Raw genomic sequence first — 21449 nt, forward strand, 5'->3', positions numbered from 1 at the left:
AATCATCGTCTACCTATTACATATTCAATTGTTTCACCTTCATAAATTCAATCAAACTCATAACTTCAATAAGAGTCAATCGATTCACATACACATATTCAATCGACTCGCAATTCAATCGATCAATATTCTTAATGTGATTCATTTAATCCGAATCATGTAATCTGATCGATTCACGTAGTTGGTTTATATGTAATGTACATACATTGTCTTTATAAGTAAAATGTTTTTTTTTCTTTTTTGTTTTTAACTTTTAATATGCCAACATGTTTATAATTTTTTTTGTAAAACATTCTCATATTAACACTTCATCACTACCAAATATTTCATATGTAGACAGTATAATTTCTTATGTTATTAAAGTATTTACAGATGACCATTATGGATCTGCATTTTCTTTAACCACAAGTGTTAGCAATAAATTACCAGCAACATATTGTAAATCAAATTCACATCAGAAGAATAATTATAGAATTGTTTTTTTAGTTATTTTTATAATAGAAAATTGTTTGTTAGTTACATATGTAGGGTGAACAAATCAAAGATTTAGTTCCGAGTTCAAATTTTGAATATCGGTCAAATTTTTTCACGAAAACATTTTAATTATTTATAAGTTTGCAATACCGCGTTACTTAAAAGAAGATAAATAAACTTTTTTAAAGTAGTCATAAATTTTTTTGATAAATTTATTAGTTTTATTGAAATATAATCTATATACATTAAAATTTCCCGATACATTGCTGCGATGACCGTAAACCAAAATCAAGAAAATTTTTAGAGAATTGTAATTTATATGTCTACTTAAAGTAGTATCATTGTTTATATAATATGAACCAATTTTTTTTATCTTATTTTCTATATATATGAGTTTTTTATTTTGTTTATTATATTTATTACCAACCTGTGTGTCACACGGGGTCTAACCTAGTTAATAATATCAATGTTTTAGATGATGTACACGACTTAACTGAAAGGTATTTTGATATGACTACCGGTATAATAATAAATTAATAATAATATAATCAAAGTATAAAAATGTATCTGTATAAAAAACAAAAAGATAAAACAATTCAAGATGGGCCCCACCACCTTTAATCACTTCTAGAATATGTTCATGATTCATGTCTCTCCACCAACTCCAACTCCAAATGTCAACCTTAGCTAGTGGTCCACGTGGATCATGTGGACCCCACCACTACCATCATGCCAGCTGTCACCTCTAGCTTCCCGCCACGTGTACCGACATAAGTCAATAATATTCTTAACTTCAACTTGTTAACAAAGGTTGCTAGCATGTAACAAAAATAACATATCCTCCTTTGTTACTATAACTATACATTTACATTTGTGTGATTATAATAATAATAATATTAGTAATATTACTAATAATAATATTATTATTACTACCTTAAAAGTGTTCTTTGTGAAACTCAAATTTGGTTGAACCTTTCTGGTTAAACTCATGACATAAGTTACTCAGTTCCTTTGCTAACACCGGTGCACCACAGTAAAACACACCTGTCACATAACACAACAAATATTAATTACACTTATCTATGTATACAAAGTTATGTATAAACATAAAACCTAATGTATACTCACCTATCCTAGCACCAGCATGTTTTGTACAAGTTTTGGAAAGCACTTTCTTCCAATTTGGCCTCGCTAAATGCGTTCGAACCTGTTAATGAAAGTTTATATCAACGGTTATATAAGATTCTTATAGAGTGATGCCTATCTTGTTGGTAATCTCAGATTCCAAGTCACCAGTCGGTAATCTTGATGACCAATATTAGTCTATATGATTCAAGTTATGGTTACACATTATAAAACATATGGGATGAAACCGAGTTATGGTTTATCAAGAGACACGAATTATGTGTACTAGGGATTTTCGAGTTAGATTTCCGTATGTAATAATGTAATGCATATAGAGAGTTATTCAATATATGTTTTGTGTGTGTTTTCGTTTTGGTGAGTTATATCAGTTCGTCCCTGAAATCTTACCCTTGTTCCGGACACAATGTCGACCCCGTTTTTAGCATGATTGAGAGCTTGAACCATCGTGATTAGAGCGGACCGAGTGTCGCCTTCTTCATAGACACTTGTTAGATAATTATGCATCTCTATCACACCCTATACACATAACCACAAATATTCATAAATTTTTGAAACATCTTAAACAAAATAAGTTGACTTAAAAAAAATTAGTAGTTAATATATATATATATATATATATACCCTTTGATCAAGTTCAGCAACTTCATTCATGACTCCTTTGAACCAATCAAATGAACCTTGTTCTCTAGTGACCCAATAAAAGTATGCATTTGTAGTCCTTAAAGTCTTCTTCTTAGGAGACACTTTCCCATGATATGATGATGAGTCACCACTCCCCGAACTCTGATCCGATCGCCTACTATGACCAGACGTCGAATCCAGAAACTATAACCAAGTGAATGTATTATTAGCTACTTGACAGTCGACGTGACACGTTACTAAAAGATGCATAGTTATATAAAATGTTGCTTACTTCAAGTTCTTCCATTTTAACAATGTTGTTTAGCAAATCTTTAAGAATACTAATAAAAGGTGTCGCTCCAATACCGAGCCCAACGAGTAAGAGAACGTCGTATTTTCTGTAGTCTTGTGCTGGTGCACCGTATGGCCCGTCTATCAACAGTCTTGGCAGGCTAAAATCAGTTTAATACTATTATTAATATTGTTAGCATATTAATTATGTATAAGTAGGGGTGGCAATTGTGACCTATGGGTTGAATGAGTTGTATTAAAATGTATATAATTGGTCAGAATTGGTCAAACTAAAAAAAGAATATGATTGAAACAGGTCAAAACGGAGAAAACTTTTTATTATTTTTACTTTTTTAGTTTTTGATTTATATTTCAAGTTATAAATTTTGTATTATTATTTTTTTTAATTTTTTAATGAGGGGTTTTTTTAATCTCAACCCATTTTGACCCATTTCAAAAACCCCTCATTAAAAAATTCAAAAAAAATAATTAGAAAATCATAACTTGAAATATAAATAAATAACTAAAAAAGTAAAAGTACTAAAACGTTTCCTCCGTTTTCTCGTTCCAAAAAAAAAAAAACTCGAGAAATGTCAACCCGTTTCAATCAAATTTTTTTTAGTTTGACCAATTCTAACCTATTATATACATTTTAATACAACTCATTCAACCAAATGGGTCATATTTGCCACCCCTATGTATAAGGTATAAAAAGGTAGGTAAAATGTATAGTTATATACATTGCTTTTGTAGTTTCATCAGCTCGAAGCAGCCCGCTTTTACCAGCCACGGGTTGTTCACAAACTTCGGAGAATACTCGTTGTAGTTCTTGTGTCCAGTCACCGAGTTCACGTACGTGAATTGCTAGATAATCGTCGTCTGGAGCAGATGTTATCGAAAATGGATGCCTAAAAGAAAGTAGACCATAAATGTTATGTTAATATAACTTTTTAAGATATTAATAATTATTAATTACCATTCGAACGGTGATACAATTGGGCATTGCACAAACATGTATTGTCCACTCTTGTACCGAAACTGTGGAGGCTTCAACATTTGTAACGTGAGAACTTTACCGGGATAAATCGCTGCCTATAATATTGTTACAATAACAAAAACATCATAAACATTTTACAAGCAAAATGAAAAAAATAGTGCATACATGTTGTTTTACTCAACTTGTCAATTGTTGTTATAAGCATTGTTAACTCATAAAGTATTTTGCAAATATATAAAAATAAAAAAAATGGAAGAAAAAAAAAAGCATTTGTTGTTCTAAAAAAATCCTAACCGGGGCAAGTGGACCACTAAAGATTAGGGGTGTGATTTTCTGACATGACACGAACCAGATACGAAACTCACGGGTCAGGTTTGGTATAAACAGGTCCGTGTGGGTTAATTTTGGGTTGAACCCATGAGCCCGTTTAGCTAAATGGGTCGTGTTCGGGTCAATCCAACGGGTTCACGGGTTGACCTGTTAAATCTATTTATATAACTAAAAATGTATTTTTTTTATATAAATTTGTATATTTAAAACCTTAACATGTAAAAATCATTAAAAAACTTCCGGGTCAAACGGGCCGTATTAAGGTCAACCCACAAATATGTGTGTCATGTTCGGGTTCACTTGTCTAACAAGATTTTTGGGTTCGGGTCGTGTCCTGTTGGACCTTCGAAAATGACCCGTTTAGCACCCCTACAGTAAAGACAACCCATTGCTTGACCTGCCCATCTAGCCATATCTACACATATGGTTTTGCTAACCTTTAGAATCCGGACAGTATAAGAACCCGACCGAAAAAACCTGAGTGTCCGTTCCCCTGCATAAAGCAAAACCGGAACTGCAAGATACATCCAAGTCTGCAACAACAATATTATGTCACAGTTATTATACATACATATATATAGTTATATTTATATACTACATTTTGTTGTTAAATTAATAAAAAAAAGTTAGTCATTATAGTATTATACCGTCTTTTTGTACCATTTCTTCACAAAATACAGGAACCACCTGTGTACTAGCAGCAAAACATAAACGATAACAAACAAGTGATGCGAATACCAAAACGCGTTGAAGCCCGTGAGTCTATCGAGTGGCTTTGGTAGCTTCACTAGGCTGCGCCTGAACCATCTGGTTGCGAGTGTGAACGCTATTATCATGCAAATTACCATTATTATTCCTGTCACACCTTCCACACCTTTAACCAAAGTTATGTAGTCTGGTTGGTTTGAACCAAAGAATTTACTCATGTCAAGATTGTATTGCTTTTCGTCTTCGTTTATAAGGCGTGGGAAGTCGCATGCTAAATGGTTACCCGCGTGGAGTATTACACCGATTACTATGGCTGCAGCTATGGTCTGCAAATGTAAGTAACATGTACAAAGTTAATATTATTAGTGAAGCTAAAACAATATTTTTAAATAAAAGTTGCATGGCTCAAATGTGCCAAACATGCTAATATGCTATAAGTTGTCTATAGAGTAAACTGCAGTTTTCGTCCCTGTGGTTTGTCCAAATATGCGGTTTTAGTCCAATAGTTTCAAATTTGCGTTTTTCGTCCCTGTGGTTTCATTTCACTTGCAATTAAACCCAACCCCACTAACGTTGTTAAGTCTGGTCGTTAATCTCATTAGTGTGTCCCTCACGTGAGGGGCAATTTTGTCCTTTTTTCCCCAAATACAACCCAGCCCCTCACGTGAGGAGGGCTTGCGAATTAGGTTTGGGGAGAAAAAGGACAAAACTGCCCCTCACGTGAGGGGCACACTGATGGGTTTAACGACCAGACTTAACGGGGTTAGTGAAGTCGGGTTTAATTGCAAGTGAATTGAAATCACTGGGACGAAAATCGCAAATTTGAAACTATTGGCCTAAAACCGTAGATTTGGACAAACCACAGGGACGAAAACCACAGTTCACTGTTGTCTATATTATGTTTTCATTGCATAATACCTTTTATATCTAATAATCATATTGTTTTTGTGATTATGCTTGAATCATCAATTATTTATTATTTTTTAAAATTAACAAAAGGAGCAAAAGGTGTTTGCAGGCCAACCTAACTCGACCCAATTCACCCAGGGGAGCTAAACGGGTCAAGTTCTTGGGTCCAACCCAAAATGGGCCCGAAAATTTGGCACGAACCCGAAAGTCGTGTTAGACATATGTTCTGAACACGACATGAATATATATGGGTTGACAAGAACATGACCTGCTTAACCCTAAAAAATTTTCACATATTATTACTTTAAAATTACAATTTTAAACCATAAATATAAATGTATATAAAATAGTTGAAAATTTAATTATAAAATCTTATATTAATTTCTGTTTTAAGTTTAAACTTTGGTATAAAACACTACCAATTTAAATCATGACATAAAATATAAAGCTAAATATGAAATAAATGTGTTAAACAGGTCAAGCCGCTAGGTTGATATCAACATTTAACACTGCCTGTTTAGCTAAACGTGCTCGCCGGGTTGACCCAAATCTGACACGAACCCATTTATGCAAAACCCAAACTCGCAAAATTTTGTGTCCAGTTCATGTCGTGTCATAAACCGTTCAAAAAATGGCATGTTCAACCCAAACCAAATTTGAATATGAAAACTAACCGAACCTTGTGAAAGTTAATATTGTCATCGAACGGCACGACATAAGACAACCTGGTGGACCTCAACCAAGTTATAGTATTCCTGCACACGGGTAATAACACGATAGCCATATTAAGCTTAAGCGTTTCGGCTGCGCCTTTAGCCGTAAGAACACAATATCCCATAACTTCAAATGCAGCCCTTTGTTTAGTATTTCCATAGGAACAAACCTATCATTATCAAAATCCATAGGCTAATAATCCAAAGTCTTTTCCAGTTTTCTTGTAAATAATATATGAATTTCGACCCCATTCGCTTAATCGGGCTGCGGTTTCTCAACCCGTGTAGGTTCTGGCTCAAGGCTTGGCTTGTGTAGCTTAATGCTTGACTGTAGTTGAGGTATGTGTCCTTTTGTAATAAAAGTGTTTCTAGCTGCCATAACTGTATGATCATAACAAATACTTCATGTTCAATATTAGTTACATAATAATTTGAATGAGATTATCAGTGTGATGGTATTGTTGACATGGCCCAAACCCAACACGAAAACTAAAACAGTTTTTGGGTTGACTAACATGACCGTTTAGAAAATGGGTCGGGTTCAGGGTGGCCCGTTTTAAAACAGGTCGGTTTGGGTTGACCCATTAGACCGTTTAAGTATTTAAAATTTTATAATAAATAGAATTTTATTTTTGTTTTCTTTGTTTTTTGATTTTCTGAAGATACACTTACACTTTCCGATCCATTTTCAAGATTTTAATATTTAAAAAATATATATATATTCATATTACATTTTTGCCCTCATATGCATGGCACATTTCAGGATTTAACGGAGGATTTGGATGACAATTAGTCAAAAAGACAAAAAGCGAGGTAATTTGTCTATTAAATAACAGCGCTTGAAAGTAAACTTTTTAAAGATATGGCCATAAATCAGCTATGTTTAAAGAACAAAATTTGTAATTTTATCTAAATTATATCCATTTTATTGTTAAAATGTAAAAACACCCTTTAATTTTTTTAAAAATTATGGGTTAAACGGGGTGAGTTTGGGTCGACCCAGAATTATGTGTGCGGGTTACGATTAAAATATCTAACACAAATAAGAACATGGGCCAAATGCACGTTGCATTTTCAGTCTGCTAGCCCGTCACCTGTTAACCCGTTGCAATTAACACCCTAATATATAACTATGAACCCTCTATATGTGCAAATATAAAGTGAGAATAAAATTTTGATTATTATTATTATTATTATTATTATTATTTTTATGTTTTCATTTTTGTGTGTTTTTATGATATTATTGATGACAAGAATATATGGTTGACTACTTTATACACATGGGATGGATAGTGGAGAATACGCGTAATTGAGGGGACTATACAACAAATCCAATGATGGGAACAAATAATGTGAATCACAGCAACCATGTGTCAAGATGCTTGCTAAGATAAGGTATGGAACCAAAGTGGAAAACAAAGATATTATTATTAGCACACATTGTTAAATAAATATGTCAAAGAATAAAAACAATGTGCGTGGAAGGAAGCTGAGGTGCGCTTCCTTGACATCAGCATCAACATGGTTCATGGTAAGATCAGAGGTAGAAAAAGGCGAACGACAGAACCATGTGCGTGGAAGGAAGCTGAGGTGCGCTTCCCGCGAGTGCCAGGAAGACCCAGCAAAGAAGGCCCTATCGTCATCAAAAGCCAGCTGGGGCACTACATCACTTCTCGCACTCTTGCTGACAACGGCGCCTCGTCAACGGTGATGTACAGGCAGTTCTTCGACAAGCTAGATGAAGAAGACAAGGAACGCCTGGAAACGATCTGCGCCTCGATGGAAGGGTTTGATGGCAGCAAAAACACCCCCTGGGTATCCTATCTTTCCCCGTCACTCTTACGGATGGGAAACACTCCCGCACAGAAGATGTGGACTTTGTCGTGATGAGGAAGCCACACCGCACATACGACATTCTCTTCGGGAGAGACGGGATGGCAAGATTCAACGCCGTGGTATCCTCAGTCCACGGCATGATGGGATGGCCAACAGCTGAGGGTGTAGCGATGATCACCGGCATTCCCCAGGTATGCATCGCATCTGTCTCATCTAAACCCAAACCAAAGATGGCTAAACCAACCATCACCGAACTAGAAAAATGGGCCTTCAACGGCAAGTACCCTGACCAGGCCGTCACCATTGGCCCGACAATTGTTGATCCAACACGCACCTTACTCAAGCGCTTATTACAAAAAAACGCTGACATCTTCGCGTGGACACCAGCTGACATGACTGGTGTACCCCGAAGTAAGGCAGAGCATAAGCTCAAATGCGATCCGGCTGTTACGCCGATCGTACAAAAGCGCAGAGTAATGGGGCCAGAACAAACTAACGCGTGTAGAACCCAAGTCAAGGAACTCCTTGACGCAGGCATCGTATGCGTTAGTAGATATCAAACTTGGGTTGCAAATCCCGTTATGGTACCGAAGAATAACAAACAATGGCGCATGTGCATAGATTTCAAGGACTTGAACAAAGCATGCCCCAAAGATTGTTATCCGTTACCCGAAATTGATCTTAAGGTGGATTCGTTGGCACCGTTCCGCCTTAAATGCTTCCTGGACGCGTATAAGGGGTACCATCAAATACACATGGCCGTTGATGATCAGGACAAAACCGCTTTTCGGACGCCCGATGGCACATTTTATTACCAAATGATGCCATTCGGACTTAAGAATGCCGGGTCCACATACCAACGCCTGATGGACAACCAGTTTCATGCCCAAATTGGGAGGAACTTGGAAGTCTACATGGATGACTTGGTCATCAAAAGCCCTGACCCAGAAGCGATGTTGAAAGACATCGAAGAGACTTTCAACACGCTCAGGAAGATAAACATGAAGCTCAACCCGAGCAAGTGTGCCTTTGGAATGGAAGAAGGGAAGTTCTTGGGGGTCATCGTCACTAAAGATGGCTTCAGAGCGAACCCTGAAAAGGTCGAAGCCATTATCAAAATGGAATCACCTACTACCATCAAACAGGCTCAGACACTGAATGGACGACCAGTGGCACTTAATCGCTTTTTGGCAAACCGCGCAGATAAGTCGTTTCCCTTCGTGTCAACGTTGAGAAACTGTTTAAAGAAAACGCACTTCCGCTGGACACCAGAAGCGGAAGCAGCTTTTAGGGAGATTCGGTCACGCTTGATCGAACTCCCAACGCTCACAGCACCAAAAGCGGGAGAGGAGTTAATCCTATACCTTTCCGCAGCAGATAGAGCAACCGAGGCAGTCCTGCTAGTAGAGCGAAAAGGCATCCAGATGCCAATCTATTATGTCAGCCGTATCCTAACAGACGTAGAAGCCCGGTACTCTACCCTCGAAAAATTAGTCTTAGCACTTATACACGCTTCACGCAGGTTAAGACGATATTTCCAGGGTCACCCAATCACCATTCTCTCCAACTTCAAACTTGCAAACGTTCTAGGCAAACCCGAGTTATCGGGACGCCTAGCCAAATGGGCAATTGAGTTGGGGGAATACGCGATAAAGTATAAGCCAAGACCAGCCATAAAAGGCCAGGTTCTGGCCGACTTTATTGCAGAAGTACCTGCATCGCGGGAAAAAGAGTGCCAGGAAGAGGTTCAACCCTCTCCAGCACAAGACATCAATGATGTCTGGCGACTCTACACTGATAGAGCAGCCAGTAACGAGGGTTCAGGCGCAGGGCTAAAACTAACCAACCCAGCAGGCCAAGAATACACTTACGCTATTCGACTGGACTTTCCAAGTACGAATAACGAAGCCGAGTATGAGGCATTCTTGGCGGGGCTGAGAATCGCGCGTAAGATGGGAGTGAAAAACTTGGAAGCCCACGTGGATTCCATGTTAGTAGCCAATCAAATCAACGGGACGTACACGGCCGTGAACGACACAATGGCCCTGTACCTCGCACAAGCAAAATCCCTTATGCGCGATTTCAACGACTGCAAAGTCATACACGTCAAGCGAAGTGAAAACAAATCTGCGGATGCGTTAAGCAAGCTTGCATCATTAGCCTTCACCCACTTAGGAAAGGATATCCGCATTGAACTCCTCGAGACACCTTCGGTCCCGCACAAGGAAATTTGTGTCATCCAAACCGCACGGAAACGTGGATGACACCAATAATAAAATACCTTGCGGCAGGTACACTACCAGAGTCAAAAACACAGGCAAGAAAACTACGCTGTAAAGCACTGAATTATCAACTCATCGATGACATCCTTTACAGACGTAACTTTCTTGGCCCACTCTTAAGATGCGTGGACAACCAAGATGCTGACTACCTCCTAAGGGAAGTACACGAAGGCATCTGTGGAGTACACGCAGGTCCCCACGCTGTTGTAGCTAAGCTAAACAACGCGGGATACTTTTGGCCGGGGATGCATACGGATGCGCTGGCATACATCAGAAAATGAAGGTCTTGCCAGCTTTACGCACCCAACACGCACCGCCCGAAGAATGAACTTGTTCCAGTCACCTCTTCATGGCCATTTCAGAAGTGGGCCATCGATGTGACAGGCCCATTTCCTACAGCAGCAGGAAATGTTCAGTTCTAAGTGGTAGCCATCGACTACTTCACCAAGTGGATAGAAGCAAAACCCTTAGCCCAAACAACCGCGAAACATATCAAAAAGTTTATTTGGGAATTTATTATTTGTCGTTTTGGACTTCCACAGAATTTGGTGAGCGATAACGACACCAACTTTGCTGACAAGAAGCTACAACAGTGGCTGAAAGAACTTCAAATCACCCACACCTTTACCTCAGTGGCACACCCGCAAGGTAATGGTGAGGTGGAAAGAGAAAATAAGAGCATCGTCGAAGGCATAAAGAAAAGACTCTTGGAACACAGATCCGGCTGGGTGGACGAGCTTCCGCACGTCCTTTGGGCAAACAGAACGCTGAAAAAGGCCAGTACGGGAGAAACCCCGTTCAGCCTCACTTATGGCGCTGAAGCCATGGTCCCGGTCGAAATTGGTTTACCCTCCCCAAGGGTCTTGATTCAGCCAGAAGACAATGATGCGGAAAGACGGTTGGACCTTATGCTAACCGAGGAACGCAGAGACTTAGCCGCAGTGCGTGAAGAGAACTACAAGCGACAAATGCAAAAGTACTACAACACGCGGGTAAAACTCTGCAACTTCAATGTAGGAGACTACATACTGCGTAACAACGAGGCTTCGAACCAAGAACGCCCAGGAAAGCTGGCCCCGGTCTAGGAAGGGCCGTACATTATCAAAGAAGTCCTGGGAAAGGGCGCATACCGGCTCGAAAGGCTCGATGGCACTCCCATCCCAAGAACATGGAATGGAGCTCAATTACGCAAATGTTATATGTAGATCAATTCCAAACTTGTAAAGAAAAGGCCTAGAGCCACTTCTAATGGAAATGATTCTCCTTTCACAATGTGTTGATAGCCTTACCTTTATACTTATGAACTTCCCACACTGATGTGCCGGTATTCACCGCATAAATGGGGGAAGAAGTAAGTCGTTACGTGTGGAAGGCGGCAAAACCCGCATAAACACAACGCTAAAAATCTCAAGTTTTAAGGAAAACCTACACGCAGGTCAGATGTAAGTAAAGTTTAGCCATCCTTGTAAGTGCAAGTGACGGTCTTACCCGCACAATCACGAACAAGGAAGCAAAACTTCAACCTATCATCTACCACGTTCAAAGGTTAACTTATTCTGAACACTTAGAAAATTTCAAAGGAAAAGATGAGGAAAACTTCCACGCAGGTCAGATATAAGTAAAGTTAAGCCATCCTACTAAGTGTAAGTGACGGTCATACCCGCACAATCATGAAAGAGGAAGCGAAACAAACTTATAATTTACCACGTTAAAAAGTTAACTTATCTAAGTACTAAAGAAATTGCTAAGTTAGATCAAAACATGCGTAAAATAAGAAATTGCTAAGTTAGATCAAAACATGCGTAAAATAAACAAGGCAAAGAACTAACACAATCTTTATTTCATCAAATTCAAATATTACAAAGATAGCTATATAAAAGCAAAAATCTACGCTAATGGTGGAAAGGGATCTTCAGAATCAAGCTTCAGGACCACTTCCACTTGGACCCGCTCCATCAGTAGAGCGTGGTGGTTCAAGGAAGGCTTTAAGAATAGCTAGCCCATCATCAGCAGCAGCGACTTCGTTCACCTTCTCCACCACCGGATGCGGGAAGGCGGCATACTGGTTCACTGCTTGGTCGTAAATAGCTTCAGTATCCACATCATACAAAGGGAAGTTGGAAGGCGGGATGCCTTTCTCAACGAACCCTAGACCAAGCAGGAAGCCGGCCTTTTCCCCATCCCTATGAGAAGCGTTGAGGGCTGCGCTCATAGCATCGTCATAAGACGTCTCTGAGAAGACCCGATGCACAACCTACAAAGAAAAAATACAAGTATCAGAACCTTTTCTATATACAAAAAAAAGCGTGAAGACATGAAGCTAAACATACCTGAGACAACGCTTCTCGAAGAAGCCATTCCTTGGCAACCAGAGCTTCTTGGAGGGCAGCTTGAGCTTCGTTACGGGCGCGTTCGGCTTCACTCTTGTTGAGGTTGGCAAGCAACACATCTTTAGCCGCAGCCTCTTCGACGCCCTTTAGCTTACGCTCGGTATGGTCAAGCACCCCCCTCTGGTCCAGGATTTCTTGAAGCTTCTTAGCGTCCTCCATCGCCAAGGCATCATGAGCCTGCTGGAGAGCCTCTAATTTGGCTTTAAGCTCTTCATTCTCCAGGCGTAGAGGCTCAGCAACAGCTTCAGCCTTGGTGGCCCTTTCAGTCGCGTTCCTAGCAGTCTCCTTAGCCAGCCGAAGCTGTTCATTAACAGCTTGGGCAGCCTTGGAGCGAGCCTCGAGACGGGCCTGAACCTCGACTTCAAGGGCCTTGAACGCCTTCTCCTTCTCCGCCGCCGCGGCGGAAAGCCTCCTATTCTCCTCCCGGACAGCCCGCGCCTGAGCTACTTCCTGAAGGCGAGCTGCTTTTAACTTGTCGTTTTCACGACAAAGCAGCTCGACGCGCGGCTGCATCCGGGCCAGGAGAACCCGAAGCTCATTGCTTAGCCTACCCTCCTGGTAGCTAGCCATGGCTTCCCCCAACGCACCACTGGGAGCAGCGTGACGAGCCCACTCCACGCACTCCACAGGTGTGCGAAGGGTTGTTCCTCGGCGAATGTTCCATCGTGGAACATACACTTCATTGGAATCCGACACTGCAAAAAACAAAAAGCAGTTAGGAAAAGATGGTTGAAAAATATAAAATAGGCCAAAAGAACCCTACGCACCTGTAGGGTCGATAACAGGCCGATAGCCGCCGAACCCATCACCTGAACCCAAGGGAAATCCATCCAAGAGGTCAGGCAGATGGGAAGGTGGCAGAGTTTGGCGATACGCCCCATGCATACCTGAAGGATCGGCCGTCGTTGCCGATGACGGAGGAGGCATGGTAGCGGCCGCCGCGGTCGCCGCTGCGGAATCCGCAGCAATAGTAACCGCCGGCTCTGTGAAAGATGCTGTAAAAATAGCACTCACAGCCGGCGGTGACGTCATCACAGCTGGAACAGTCGGCTCAAAGGAGTAAGCAACTGAACCAGCGGAAGCAGGCGCAGGCGCCTGGGTCGTCGCCTCAGGTAGTGTGACCAAGCCTACCGTCATTGGCGGAGAGGTACTCCTCTGCGCTCCACCCTGGAATGCGTCAACACCCACGCCTGCGTAAAGAAGATAAGTGTTAATGATATTAAGCTATGAAGTTAAAGAAAGGAAGTTTGTACTTACGGGTTTTCTTGAGCCTAAAGGTACGGAGAGGCGGGGACGAACCCGATGGAGCCGGCCTCTTTGCGCCGATCACCGTCGTCTTCTTGGGCTCTCCGGAGGTGACAGTCGCAGCCTTCGGAGCGGTGGTCTTATCACCACCGGGATTCCCCGCCACCTCTTCGCTCTCGGTCTCCGAATCAGACCGAGGCGCCGGATCGGCAGTGGAGGCCACCTTCTCCTTCCCCTTCCCGCCGGCAGCCTTCTTCTTCCGCACCAACGGAGGACCATCTGCGGATTCCTCATCAGAACATACGATTAGAGGAATTCCAGCAGAGGTTTCAACATTGAGGGGTCGAGGGTTGAATAGCGCCTTACCTGGCCGCCTGGCGCTCAGGATCTCGTGGCCTAGCGGGTAGACCTCCACGAACCGATCCGCCGTTTGTTCTAGGATGGGCAACTCGTTCTCGTCTAGAGCGCGAGTACCCATCCGAGCGGGACCGTCAGCCTCCCGCGGGTTCAGGAGCGACTGCAAGTCGTTCCCCTCTGAAATAAACAGGAAAAAAGTTAGAAGAAATTCAAAATCAACAAAAGGAAACAAAGCATACCGTAAGGAACAGAGTTCGAACCGTATTCAAGGACGATTGGGATTTTTTACGCATCCGCCTGCTTCCACACCCGGCTCATCCCCAGCATCACCATCCCGGACTCCGCAAACCGGTAAACCGGAGATTGGACCCGGGAAATCTTCGAAAACCATTCCGCCTCCTCGTAGTTGGAGGCGTGAAGGCTAGGAAGTGCTTGCCCATTTTTGAACTTCATGGCAAGGGGGATGGCGCGAGCGGATATGTAGAAGAATTCCCTCTTCCACGAGCGAAGACTGCGCTCGGTTGCGCAAATCTTCAAACCCTTAATCCGGGTTATCAGAGTATACCACCCCTGGATGCACCTCCAAGTGTAGAAGGTCATCAGGCGGTCAACATAGGGCTCAATGCCCAGAATCCGGCACACCCACTCGAAGCGCCGAATCTTGGCAATCGTCATCGGGTGCACCTCGGTCAGGTGCACACCGTGCCTCTACAGGACACGGTAAACAAACTTTGTCAACGGGAACCTAAGATTCCCATAAACAAAGAATGCAGCATATACCCCGATCTTGCCTCTGGGGGCATCGTACACAGTCTGATGGGGTTCAGGAAACTCAGGCTCGAGAGACTCGAGCATGAACTTCCTGACGACGTACTGGTACAGATCGACAGGCAGAGCACACTGGCACTCGCCAGCAGTACTCTTGTCATCGGCTGTAGATTCGAGATCACGAGACATCTTGCAAAAGAAAGAAGAAAACGATTTCAAGAGAATGCTCGACTGAAAGATGAGTATTCGCCGGAAATCGTTCTAAAGATGAAGAGAAGAGTGAAAGTGTGAATTACAAAGAACCCTCTCCCCCTTTATATACTAATCGCAATTAATGCGATGAATTTAATGCGGAGGAGAGAGAAATCGAAGGTGCAATGAAACTATGACACGTGGCAAAAAGCAAGCTGGCAACAGCTGTTGAAAGGACGCATACCATTAATTTCGCGGCCACGCGCCCGAAAAAACGGGCCCACGCGCCTGAAAAAGCGACTGGAATGACCAGGTACTGTCACGTTACCATAACTTCCTGCACGTCCTGACACAGTCAGAAGAAACCATCGCACGACGTTTCAGAGGTTTGGACTGTTCTTATCCTTTCACCAACTCTTCGAATTTCAAAAAAGAAATTTCAAAAAGATTCAAAAGTAAGCGGGAAAATACCCCTTACCTTGGCAACCAAGTAACCATAAGACGGGTGCGGGTACAGTGTCAAGGCAAAACCCTTCACATACTTAGCACCCGCAGGGAATTGACGCCAGGAATACCTTGGAAGTAAAGTAACCGTAAGACGAGTGCGGGTACAGTGTCAAGGCAAAACCCTTCACATACTTAGCACTCTGCAGGGAATTCAAACCAAGAAGGATCTTCTGGGCCATGCTTGCGGAAACGGGAATAACATCCCCGCATGACGGGAACGTCGAGAACTATATTGTTTGAAACTCCATGATGGGATTGGCGGTTTTAGCATAATTGATCAATATGTTGAAAACTCCCAAAACCCCATGGAGAATCCACACAAGTGGGACTCAACGCTCCTGACGTGCGAGGAGGTTACAAACCTACCCGCTTCACACCCAAAGATCAAGCAGAAAAGTCGGGAATTTTTGCGTGACATCAGGAAAACCGCGGGAAGAATCACCACGGAAAACCTAAAAACTAAACCCTTTTCAAAACCCCTTGCTAAGTCCAAAAGTTCACCTCACTTATTAATAATTCATGAGAAGAACATTGGACTGGGGGGACTTGAAGAGGTAGGTCCCAGCAGAGCCCAGTTGGACCCGCAAGACTCACCTTGAACAGGGACGTCTGCGCAATGACCAACTGCTCCAGCAGGACCCACCATGCTCAAAGAACCTTACGCATAGTACGCCAGCTGTACCCGCAGGGAAAGCCTCCCAATGGTGAAGTTCCCCGCCTGTTCCCGCAGCTGCGGATACAAGCCATCAGGGAAGGCTACCCGCACTAACAGCAAGGCTACACGCACAAGGCATTAGCTACTTCAGTAGTCACATGAAGGAATGAGCAAGGCGGGAATACTCCCGCCTAAATGAGCCAGTCCGTATGCTTCTGGAAGGTCTTTCGTACTATACCTACTAAGGTATGGGCAGAACGGACGATTTGACCAGAACAGCCCGTGAACCAATCACAGGGTGACAGCTCACCGACAACAGTACGAGGAGGAGCACCCTCTAATACTGTTTGTCACTATTAGCCGCTGCCTACTCACCAACCCTTACAATAGGACGTGCGCAGCCTACAGTTGGTGGAACAGTGCATAGCCGGCAGTAAAGGAACAGTGTACAGCCGACCTTGTTACTGTTGGCCGTAGCCTATCCACCAACCAGCATGGCCTGTGCGTAGTCCACTGTTGGTAGAACAGGAATACTATTCAGCCGGCTGTACCTTCTAGGAAACCTACCTTCGGCTATAAATACTCCAACACCTTGGAATGGTAAGGACATCATCTGATATCTCAATCTTATCTAGCAATCTCTTAATATACACTTATATTCAGAGCAATCTAGTCTGATTCTCACGCCGGAGGGTGGTCACAAGGAGGAACCCCCCCCCCCCCTTCTCAGTGACGAGCTTACGGTGTCTGTTTTGCAGGTCCCCTGAAGAACAACCTTCTCTGCCAGACCTCATCCTCGTGGGAAACATTACTTAACCCCCAGATTATCTATAGTCTGCCCCGGGTCATCTAGTGTTTCTTCAAGATGCTTGCTAAGATAAGGTATGGAACCAAAGTGGAAAACAAAGATATTATTATTAGCACACATTGTTAAATAAATATGTCATAGTAGAAGAATAAAAACAACTTCTTCATAAATGTAATATCTTATGATGTCAAAAGGATTGATTTCATGATTACCGCTCATTTAGTTTGTGTTTATATCTATTATTTAGAATTTAAAATACTATACTATCAAAATGTATACCTAGTAAATATGTAACTAGTTGTGTCACGTGTCATAATTCTATGAATTCAAAATTATTTTTTCCGCTTATCTTATTTCATTCCTTCTTAATTTTAGTAATAGAAAACAATACATATAAATTATAATAAAATTTATATATGGTAGCTTATATTAGATATTTGACTTCAAATATTTAGATTATAAGTTAATAAGTTACATGTAGTTTCAATTATATGTTAATTAACTCAAAATATCATTATACAATTCTTAATTTACATTACTATATATTTAATATTTCATTTATTCAACCCATATAATAAACAAATTATAAGTTAATAAGTTACACGTAATTTAATTCATATCTTATCACAGAAAAATATTATGTAATTCTCAAATTTCATTACTTTATTCAATTGGTATAATAAAAAAAATTATAAAATACTGTGAAAGTAATAGTAATGTAACTTGAGTGGTTCTTATTATTAGAAAAAAAGTGTTGACCGACTTTAACAAAAACGTGTAAAGAACGTGGTTACTAATTATAGGTGAAATAGTCCCTTCTATATAAGTTAAAAATTTGTAATTTAAATAGGTGATCTAACAAAAATTCGCTTAACTAAAAATTTACTTAGTGCATACGTGTAAAGTTGATATATGGATACATTGGTTTTAAAGAATATGTTTTGTATATTTTTCTTCCAATAGACAGCAGTTGAACAACCAAAAAAGAATGTGTATTCCAATGTTGTTATGTATATATATATATATATTCATTCTTAATTCTTCATGGGACAGTTGAACAACAATGTAATTAATCTGATCTTAGCCAAGGCTTTTTGGTCTAACCACTACTTTGAAAACTAACACACACCACTTGATTTAATTAAGTAAAATAAATATATTATATCATATCATTTTTCAGCAATAATCCCTGGTTTTCATGAATTCTAATTTGAAATTTCTATCATGTTCATCCTACTACAATAAATATTTCTACTTTATTATTATTAATTTATTATAAATGTCACATGGCAATTTTTTCTTTTTTTTATTTTATGATGATGACACCTCACCTCTTTTATATTTTAGGCCAAGTCAAATCTCTTGTCTAATATTTTAAAAGTTAAAAATTAAAAAATTCAATTTATGTAAATATTCAAGAATTTAGAACATGAATAAATGAAAACACAAGACAAATCTCAATCTCTTGATTTCTATGGCTGTCCAAAGGTTTATAACAATTGAGTGGTTGACTTTAACATATAATTATATATAACAATTAACTTACCTAATTACTAACTAATTGTATAAAATAGCCTCATGCAATAACAAAACAGACAGAAAGATGTGTCAAAATAGATGATTTCATGATGGCTATTTATTATTATAGCTAAAAACATTTAAAAAATAATAAATACATCTATCATTTATTAGCGTAAACTTTTATACTTTGTATGTAGTGTGTACTAAAATGACACTTAAGTATTTAAAAAGAAAGAGTCGTACATAGATTGTTTCTTATTTTTACATTTATTATATTATTTTTTTAACATAGTACGTAAATATAAAGAATGACCAAATTGTTAATCTGACCAATCAAAATAAACATTTTGTCCATACGAACGGGGTTTTCATAAAAATTTTTACTTCGAAACCAGTCGGCAAAGTGCCAACTACTTAATAATCATCACCACACAAGATTTTCAGTCAACCAAGTCACGCCACATGTCAATATCCAACACCCGGACTTTTGGGAAAAAAGCCGTCGAACCAACTAGGATTTTAAAGTATCCTGACAGAATTATCCGTCTCGTCTTCCGATGAGATTTTCTGGTCTTCTGCCAGGCTTTATTTTAAACGTGATAAAATCTTGTTGATTAAAAATTTCGTTAAATGATGATTATCAAGTAAAAAGGTCAATTCTGTTTCGAGTAAAAAATTTCTAGATGGACATTTATTTACTTTGACAACTAAATTTGTAATGTGTAAAAAAGTGTAAACCATACAAAAACACAAGGGTGGGGCCCACACTTACCTCAATGTACCCAAGTCTTTCAGGATCCAACTCTTCCATTATTAAAGCTGCATACTCTTCTGCTTGTTCTTGTAACCTTGATAACTTGTTTGCTGACGCACTTAGCATTATTATCTGTTAACAGTTTCCAAAATTAATATTTATTCATGTACTATGCATGAAAAAGTCTTTACCAAACCCCCTTATATTTGTTTAGTGCACTAGTACACACTTTCAAAGTACAACTTTTTATACATATTTTATGTGTCATGTTATATATTATTATTTTTGTAAAATTGTTTAAAATTATACTTGGAAGTATTTGAACCTTTACAATCCAAAATATCTTTAGGTATTATACTTATGGGTAATTTTTTTCCAAAATTTTAGCAATAATTCATGACAAAGACATGGTAACACATTTTCTTACTAATGGAAATTGAAGGATTTTAAACAGTTGTAATGTAAAAGGCATTGAAAATTTGTCATTGCACATGTTTGAATATGCTAATTTCAGAGACCCGGGTAGTTTTTTTACAGTATTCTCTAATATCCGATACTCGTTTTTCATATATCATATACGATGAATAACCCTAATTCAAAAAGTTATTGAGTTCACTATTGCATGCGAATAAAATATTACTTAAAAATATCATATTTAGACAAACTTTTAACATACTTTATATTAATAAAACTTTTGATAATATCACAGAAAAGCTTAAAAGATATCTAGTAAAAGTGTTATATAAGCTTCAAATTATATAAATATAGTTTTAATAAAAATATTTAAAAATTGAAAGATTTTGTATAACAGAAATGATCACCAAATCAACTCTTCAACCACTCGCCACGCCTAAAGTGGCTATCTAAAAACAGGTTTGAATATTTCATTGATGAATAATTTGTATTAAATTAACTGAAAATCAAATAATACTAATAATAATAATAATTAATAATTAATAATAATAATAATATGTATGAACAATGTTTACCTCCTTAACTTCTTCTTCAGTGATTCTTCCATCTTCATTCTTGTCTACCCTAAAAAATGTAACAAGACATGTTACTACTACTTTAGGCTGAGGGGTGTGGAGCGCTAGAAAGGGCGCAAGAGGCCAGCCGGTCGCGCCCCGGGGCGCGAGGACCACACCACCGAGGCACGAGAGAGGCGCGAGAGGGGCGCGAGCGCGGAAAAAGAGGCAGGCGCAAGGGGTCTCGCGGGAGCTGTTGGGCGTAAAGGGACTTGGGGAATTGTGAAAGAGACGTTGGGGTCTTAAAAATGAGCCGTTGGCTCTTTATTTAATAAAAAAAAATTTTTTTTTTCTCTATATATATCTATATCAAATACAAACCAACAACAATATAAAACATACAATTTTCTCTCTATTAAACCTATATCAAACCCAAACCAACACCATGTTTTTTTTAGTACTTTAATTTTTTTTTAGATATTAATGTGTTCTTTTAATTAATGTGTGTTTTTTTAAATAATTTATGAGTTTTTTTAATAATACGTTTTTTTAATACATTTATAAAAAAATAAAAAAAAAACCGCTCGCGCCCCCTCTCGCGCCCCTCCACACCATGTCCCGGGGCGCGAGCACCACAACCAATACCCATCTTATCAAGTTTCTCTCTCTGGCACACGTCACAATATTATTGGCTGGCGCCCCCACTCGCGCCCCCCCACACCCCTCAGTCTTACATTAAACCAATAAATATATATTTCTTTGTCAGGTTTGAACTTGAGACCAGTAATTGTAAATCTTACATGTCAAAGAAGATCTGGAGGCGAGAATCGAAGCTTTGATCGGTTATCTGCGACCAATATTCGTATAATTCTTCTCTACTAATCTTGTCAACATTAAATCTTCGTCTTCGGCTTATTGCGTCAAATACCTCAAGCGCAAATTCCTTCGAATCCTTCATTCATAAAAACGTAAACAAC

General features: G+C 39.7%; 1 pseudogene across 1 annotated transcript; it reads right to left on the reverse strand.

The window, feature by feature from the left end:
* Positions 1 to 1084: 1084 nt before the first annotated feature.
* On the reverse strand, positions 1085 to 21430 carry LOC143593480 (respiratory burst oxidase homolog protein A-like; annotated as a pseudogene). Its single transcript, XR_013146109.1, has 13 exons — positions 21273 to 21430; positions 20494 to 20542; positions 19523 to 19636; positions 6156 to 6570; positions 4507 to 4893; positions 4297 to 4392; positions 3509 to 3624; positions 3273 to 3440; positions 2534 to 2693; positions 2242 to 2445; positions 2008 to 2136; positions 1603 to 1681; positions 1085 to 1518 (listed from the first exon to the last, which is right to left on the reverse strand). The product of XR_013146109.1 is annotated as a respiratory burst oxidase homolog protein A-like (transcript).
* Between the last annotated feature and the right edge of the window lie 19 nt (positions 21431 to 21449).

The sequence above is a fragment of the Bidens hawaiensis genome, unplaced genomic scaffold, assembly GCF_021521415.1.
Source record: "Bidens hawaiensis isolate Kalapana, Puna unplaced genomic scaffold, B.hawaiensis_p1.1 tig00042255_1, whole genome shotgun sequence".
Classification (NCBI taxonomy): domain Eukaryota; kingdom Viridiplantae; phylum Streptophyta; class Magnoliopsida; order Asterales; family Asteraceae; genus Bidens; species Bidens hawaiensis.